The sequence below is a fragment of the Lissotriton helveticus genome, chromosome 4_1 (assembly GCF_964261635.1).
Source record: "Lissotriton helveticus chromosome 4_1, aLisHel1.1, whole genome shotgun sequence".
In the NCBI taxonomy this organism is placed as follows: Eukaryota; Metazoa; Chordata; class Amphibia; order Caudata; family Salamandridae; genus Lissotriton; species Lissotriton helveticus.
In genome coordinates this window covers 1863672139-1863679800 of record NC_136063.1, presented here as the reverse complement: position 1 = coordinate 1863679800, position 7662 = coordinate 1863672139, and positions in this window count along the sequence as shown.

Below are 7662 nucleotides of genomic sequence, written 5' to 3'. Positions count from 1 at the left end.
CCCACGTTCCCCCCTAGTATGAATTTGGTCTTTTTCAGACCCTCTCTGCTGGCTCTTCTCTTTCTTCTTTCTTCTTCTTTCTTTTCTCTTTTCTCTTTTCGGATTTCCCCAATGGTTTTTCCTTTTTGGACATTGTTGTTGAATGCTTGGACGGTTGTCTTCATGTGGGTTGCTTTCTGTCTATTATTTGAACCTATGTTATTGTTTGCTATACTAGTCAATGCCTGGCTTGAATGTGTTATCCCTTAATGTTAAGGGCTTAAATCATCCTGTGAAACGATCCAAGATCTTGGATTATTGCAAATCTCTCTCTTCAGATTTAGTCCTATTTCAGGAAACAAAAATATCTACCAAAGAAGCATTATTCTTGAAGGATTGGGTTTCAGATGTGGTTTGTTCTGATGCGTGTGGCAAAAGAAATGGGGTTGTCACTTTGATTTCCAGGAACTCAGGTTTGTCCATAGTTTCTTCTGATCACGATTCTGAAGGTCGTTGGTTATTAACTAGATTGTCTGATGGTTCTTCTGATCTTTATGTTATGAACATCTACGCCCCTAATAAGGATGATCCGGCCTTTTGGAAATCAGTTGCCAAAAAACTGAATGATACGCCTCATTCCGGTAACCTTGTTGTTGGGGGTGATTTTAATTTGGTAATGGATCCCATTCTTGATAGGAATTCAGCTTTCCAATTTCGTCCTCCCAAATCTCATAAACAAATGCTTAATATGTGCTCCCTTTCTCATCTGCAAGACATATGGCGCCTTCATAATCCTACTGGTAGTGATTTCTCCTTCTTTTCACCTCATTCTACTTTCTCTCGTATTGATTACTTACTAGTTCACTCTTCCCTTGTTCCTGCTTCCTCCTCTCCGATTATTCATCCTATTCTGATTTCTGATCATGCCGCAGTTACTTTTAATCTCTTGTCCTTTGCTCCCAAATCGAAAGCTAGGTCTTGTAGGTTAAACACAGAACTTTTATATGACACTACCCAGGTTGATGAATTTTCTAGGGCGATTGACACTTTTTTTCTGGAGAATGAAGGATCAGTTTCCTCCCCGATTGTTCTCTGGGACTCGTTCAAATGCACTTTCCGAGGCCAGGCTATTAAATGTATGGCTAAAAGGAATGCTGATATTAAAAATGAAACTTGCAGATCTCGCTACCAACATTAAATCTCTGGAATCTTCCTTTCGTCACTCTAAAGATACATCTTGCCTACAGTCAATTAAGCTCCTAAAATACAAATACAACACCATAGTTACTAAGAGAGCCTATATTGGGGTTCAAGCTCAGAAATCCAAAAGTTTATTGTTAAAAAATAGAGCGGGAAAGATGCTCGCAGCTACGTTGAAATTCCAAGATTCTTCCTTTAAGTCTTCCCAAATTTCTTCTATTACTAATCATCTAGGTGTTAAAAAATTTCAGACCGGGGAAATTCTTGAGGTTTTTCGTGATTTTTACAATAACTTGTACTCACCTTCTGATCAGGCCTCATTTGAACAATGTCAAGAATTCTTAAAATCTGTTCCTATGAAATCGGTTTCTCCGGAAGAATCTACTCTTTTGGGTGGCCCTATCACTCCTGATGAAATTACTTCCGCAATTAAGGCTACTCGTTCGGGGAAAGCTCCAGGGCCTGACGGTTACCCTATTCTTTTTTATAAAACCTTTCTTCCTGTAATTGTTCCCAAGCTTCAGTCTGTGTTTGATGCTTTTATTCAGAATGGATCTGTCTCTGGTACTGCGGCGGATGCTACGATTGTGGTTATCCCTAAAGAGGGAAAAGACCATTCAGATCCCAAAAATTTTCGCCCCATTTCCCTTTTGAATATGGAAGCTAAGATCTTTGCTAAGATTTTGGCCAAGAGATTAGAATCCTTCATTCCTACATTGGTACATTCCTCTCAAACTGGCTTTGTGAAAGGCCGTCTTGCACGGGACAATATTCGCACATTCTGTCACATTCTTGGAGCTGCCAAACGTTCTACTCTCCCTGCTGCGGCCTTGGCGCTTGATGCTGAAAAGGCCTTTGATAAGGTTTCTTGGCCATTTCTGCGGGCAGTCTTATATGCACATAATCTTGGTGACTCCTTTATTAACATGGTTATGTCCTTATACGCCCAACCCAGAGCTAATATACGTGTTAATGGTGCTACGTCTTCTTTTTTTAATCTTCGCCAGGGCACCAGACAGGGTTGTCCCTTATCCCCTCTTTTATTTTTGTTATCCATTGACCCTCTCCTTAGATTGATTGAGCTGAATCCGGATATTAAAGGTTTTTCGTTTGGTTCTCACTGCATCAAAACTGCTGCATACGCAGATGACGTCCTTATTTTTTCAGACGATATTGCCGTGGCTATACCTGCTATCTCAGATACGATTGCCCTTTTCTCAAAGGTTTCTGGATACACCTTAAATAAAGAGAAAACAGAGTTGTTTCCCTTGAATGCCTATTGCTTCCCCACACATATGGGGTCTGCTGGCTTCAAATGGCAGTCTAAACACTTAAAATACTTGGGTATTTATTTCTGTTCTACTTTATATGACACAATTGCCTATAATGAAAGCCAGACTATTCTTAAAGTGCGCCGTCTTTTAGATACCTGGTCACCGAAACACATTTCTTGGTGGGGTCGTCTTCAGACTCTTAAAATGATGATTACACCTATTGTTAACTTTGTATCCTCTATGCTTCCGGTGAAACTTTCAGATTCCTTTTTTCATGAAGTTGACGTTTTGACGTCTAAATTTTTATGGAATGATAAACGAGCGAGATTGGCTTATAAATTCTTACGGAAGCCCTATGATATGGGAGGGGTTAATCTGCCTGACTGGGATAAATACCAAACTGCCTTTTTGGCTTCCCAAGGCGCTCTTTGGTTTTCCCGTCCCGTTAGTCACGTGCCTTCCTGGCTGTTCATAGAACAGGAATTGGCTTCTCCGTTACCGACTGCATCTTTTAGCACTGCGTCTACCTTATCTATCCCTTTTTCCCGCTCTATCATTTTAGACACTCTGTCTGCGGTTCGAAAAGTGGACAAGTTGGTAGCGTTTCAACTTCATAAATCTAGATGGTCGTCTATTTGGCGGAAATCTAAAATTAAAATTAATATTGATCCCTCCTTGATTTCATACTGGGCGTCTAAAGGGATATCGTTGGTTAAACATCTTTATGGTCCTAACGATGAGCCTCTACCCTTTTCCTCTTTAGCTCAACAATTCTCCTTAACTAATTTAGATTTTTATACTTTTTATACTTTTCTTGCAGCACTTCCGCCTTCCTGCAGCGCTTGTCTGTTGAAGCTCCTCATTTTAATTGACCCGTTTTGTCTGTTAGGTTTAATTTTTGGTTGGACACTTATTCCCTGCTTTTAATTCTGTGGCCTCGCCTACTCGCACTGCTGTTACCCTTACCCGCATTTAAATGATAAAAATTCACCGCACTTTGTGGGTCCCTGCCCCTGACTCGTGGCGGCCATATTGAGTGGTGTTATCTCGCGCGCTCTAGTCCTACTTCTATTTTTCTAGGCGTGCTTAAAGGTAGGCAAATTTGGGCAGATTGCTCTATTGCAGCACTTCCGCCTTCCTGCAGCGCTTGTCTGTTGAAGCTCCTCATTTTAATTGACCCGTTTTGTCTGTTAGGTTTAATTTTTGGTTGGACACTTATTCCCTGCTTTTAATTCTGTGGCCTCGCCTACTCGCACTGCTGTTACCCTTACCCGCATTTAAATGATAAAAACTCACCGCACTTTGTGGGTCCCTGCCCCTGACTCGTGGCGGCCATATTGAGTGGTGTTATCTCGCGCGCTCTAGTCCTACTTCTATTTTTCTAGGCGTACTTAAAGGTAGCCATGCTGACGCGCAGCGGCTACGCGCAGCGGGGACGCCAGATTGACGCCGGAGTTACGCCAGAGTTCAGCCCGTCTGCGCCCGTCCGCGCTGAGGACGGGTTGCGGGCTGGGCTGGACTCTGTGCTATCTCCTTTCCACTCGTCTGTTACAAGGTATTCAAGGGCAGATCTTCTGGCACTTAGACCGGCTCTATTGCCCTGTTTTCGTCGTTATGCACCTGAGGGGATTTTGCATGACTACTGGTGTAGGGCCTGTTTGGCCTCTTTTGATTTCTCCTGCACCGGCACTGTAACTCCTCATCTCTCGCCCACACATCCCGACGTGCTCGTGAGATCGGGCTTCTTGGTTAACGCTCGTTCGCTCATCAAACACAATATCGCTTTTCACGATTTTGTTGATGAGCGACAGCCAGACTGGGTCTTCATTACAGAGACCTGGGCTTCAGACACCTCAGGACATGAACTGATCTTGGCCATCCCTGATGGATATTCTCTTTACAGGCAGGATAGACCTCTACATAGAGGAGGAGGTATTGCCATTCTTATTAAATCCTCCTTTCCCTGTCTGATAAAATCTCTTTCAATGCCCTCAGATGGGTACGAAGTATTTCTGTATTACCCTCTCTCCATCGGTCTCTTTCTCGGGGATTTTGGTATACAGGCCCCCTGGTCTCAGAGCCAGTTTCCCTTTAAAACTACTGACACTATTGGAACCTTATTTTGGAAAAGCTGCCTTCACCATTCAGGGTGATTTTAATTTTCATTTGGATGAGGTTAACTCAAAGGACACTATATCTCTTGTCGATTCGTTAGGTGCATGTGATCTTGCCCAGCTTGTTAATAGTCCCACCCACAAGGCTGGGCATATACTTGATGGGGTATTTTCTAATGATCCCAGGCTTTCTACTGGCCCCCCATTACCTTTGGTATGGACTGATCATTTTGCCGTCCCACTGGAACTTTCTCTTCCTGTTACCTGCCCTATCAACATGGAAACCTCTCCATTTATTTCTAGACGAAACTTTAGGAAAATCTCGGATGAGGCTCTTGCTCCTTTTGTCCCTTCCTCTGAATCATTATCTCTTAAAGACGCAGCTGCTGCAGCTCAAGACCTGACAGACTCTATTGCTAATGCTGTGGAACAACTTGCCCCATCATCTTTGCGCTACGTTGCCCGCCGGAAACCTACGGCACCTTGGTTTTCTGACCAGTTGCGACTCTTGAGGCGGGGCTGTAGGAGTAGTGAGAGAACCTGGAGGAAATCTTGGGACCCAAACGACCGTGAGGCCCACAAGTCCGCACTGCGGGAATACAAACGGAGAGTGGTGACAGAGAAGCAGGAGTACTTCTCCAACCTCACAAGCTCCCTCTCTTCCTCTAGGGAGCTCTTTAAAATCGCAGACACCCTATGCTCCCTGCAACTACCAGATCCCGTAGTTAGCTCGCAAGAACTCTGTAATAACATCTCCGACTTCTTTCACAATAAAATTCTTGACATACATACCTCTTTGGAAGCCCAGTGCCAAGCGCTGGATCAAACTGTCCCATCTGTCATTTCCAGCCTGGACTCCCTAGGTACAGATTCTTCCTGTTCCTTTGTACAATTTCCCTCTCTATCTTTGGAGGGATTAAACCTGTTGCTGGATAAGACTAAATCTGCTTCCCCCCTGGATCCTATACCTTTGAAAAAACTTAAAGAATGTAGAAACTGCCTTCTTCCTCCCATGCTTGAGATAATGAATAAGGCTATTATCCAGGGCTCCTTTCCAACGGTATGGAAGAAGGCTATTGTGAAGCCTCTCCTCAAGAAGCCGTCCCTCGATCCGGCCCTTTTGAAAAACTTCAGGCCGATCTCCCTCCTGCCTGCCCCCGCCAAGATGCTTGAGGCGCATCTTAATTTGCATTTGTCTTCCTTCCTTGATTCATCTGGATACCTTGACAACACGCAACATGGTTTTAGAAAACACCATAGTACCGAGTCCGCCCTTATCTATGTAGTCGATAATATCCGATGCAAAGTGGACTCTGGTCTTACCACGGTCTTGGTTTTGTTGGACCTCACGGCCGCGTTTGACACCCTATCCCCGGCCATTCTTACATCTCGGCTTAGGGAAGCTGGTGTCACGGGGTCGGCCTTGAGTTTGCTCAACTCCTTCCTGTTGGAAAGAGAACAGAGAGTGATGCTTGGGAACCACCTCTCCCCCGCTAAGTCTTTGCAATGTGGGGTGCCACAAGGGTCGGCGTTAAGTCCGACCCTGTTTAACACCTATGTGGCTCCCCTGGCAAGACTAGTAAGATCGCAGGGGATGGAGGTGGTGTCCTACGCAGACGACACCCAGATAATGGTGTCACTGGCTCACTCCTCCGTCAGGTCATCGGCTGCCAGTTTCAGGGTATGCATGCAGTATGTGGCAGACTGGATGACTATAAATTCCCTGAAACTGAACGGCGAAAAGACGGAGGTGCTGATTTTCGGGAAGGACCAAGATGCTTGGTCTGACGAGTGGTGGCCATCTTCTCTTGGCATCTGCCCCACCCCCTCCCAATCGGCCAGGAATCTGGGTGTAATATTCGACATCTCGTTCTCCATGACCCTTCAAACCAACAGAACCGTGGCTACCTGTTGGGGTGTGATTAGGATACTCAATAAAATCCGAGGGTATCTCTCCCCCCAGGCTCGTAAACAGGTTGCAGTTGCCTTGGTAGGATCAAGGTAAGATTATTGCAATTCTCTGTACACGGAAGCCAACAAAAGTCTTGTTCACCGACTGCAGATAGTGCAGAATGCTGCAGCTCGGTTTGTCCTGGCTCTCCCCAAATCCTCCTCCGCCACTGCAGCCAGGAAAGAACTCCATTGGCTCCCTGTCCACCACAGAATCTCTTTCAAAATTCTGTGCTTGGTTTATAGAGCTCTGGCAGAAGGCCCCTCGAGCGCCATTGGCTCTCTTCTCACACGCTATGCTCCTACACGAGATCTTCGCTCTTCGGGACTTTGTCAACTGGTTGTTCCTCGTGCTAAGTTAGCCAGATGGGGAGCCAGAGCTTTCTCTGTGGTTGCTCCGAAGCTCTGGAACTCTATCCCTGTCCAAATAAAAACCCTTCCCTCAATTGAGACATTTAAAAAGGCTCTTAAAACCTGCCTTTTCAAGAGGGCATACCAATGAGAGAAGGCTGTAGAAGGGGGGTACATTGCTGCTTTATTTGATTTAGGCGCCTTGACGCCCATTGGGCTAAGTTTGCGCACGAGAAGACCCGGTTCATTCATTCATTAAAATAAAGGTGGCACTTGCTAAAGTACGTCTTCATCCTACTTCTTCTACGGTTACTCTCTTTCAAATTTGATTAAAATCTGGTCATGTTGCCTCAAAAATGTATACATTTTTATCTACGCCTTCATCTTCCCCTCATACGGTTGCTCAACATAAATGGTTACGTCATTTTGAACATAGTATCATTGAACATATTTCTTCAGAAAGATGGCAGATGATTGGTAAACTTTCTCTTCGCAATAAAATCGCCCCATCGTTAATGCAATCTAAATGTTTCTCTATCAATCTTCTTCATTGGACACCTGTGCGCCTACATTCGCTCAATCTCAAAGAAGACAATCTATGCTGGAGTTGTGGATTATCGCCAGGAGATTTTTCACATATGTTTTTTAACTGCTCTCTACTCCAACCCTTTTGGGACCTCATTCATAAGCATATTATGCTCATCTTTGATATTAAATTCCAACTTTCTCTCCCATTAATTTTATTGGGCCCTCTTGCGGCTTCATCTCCTCTCCCCTTAGAACCCATGGAGCTA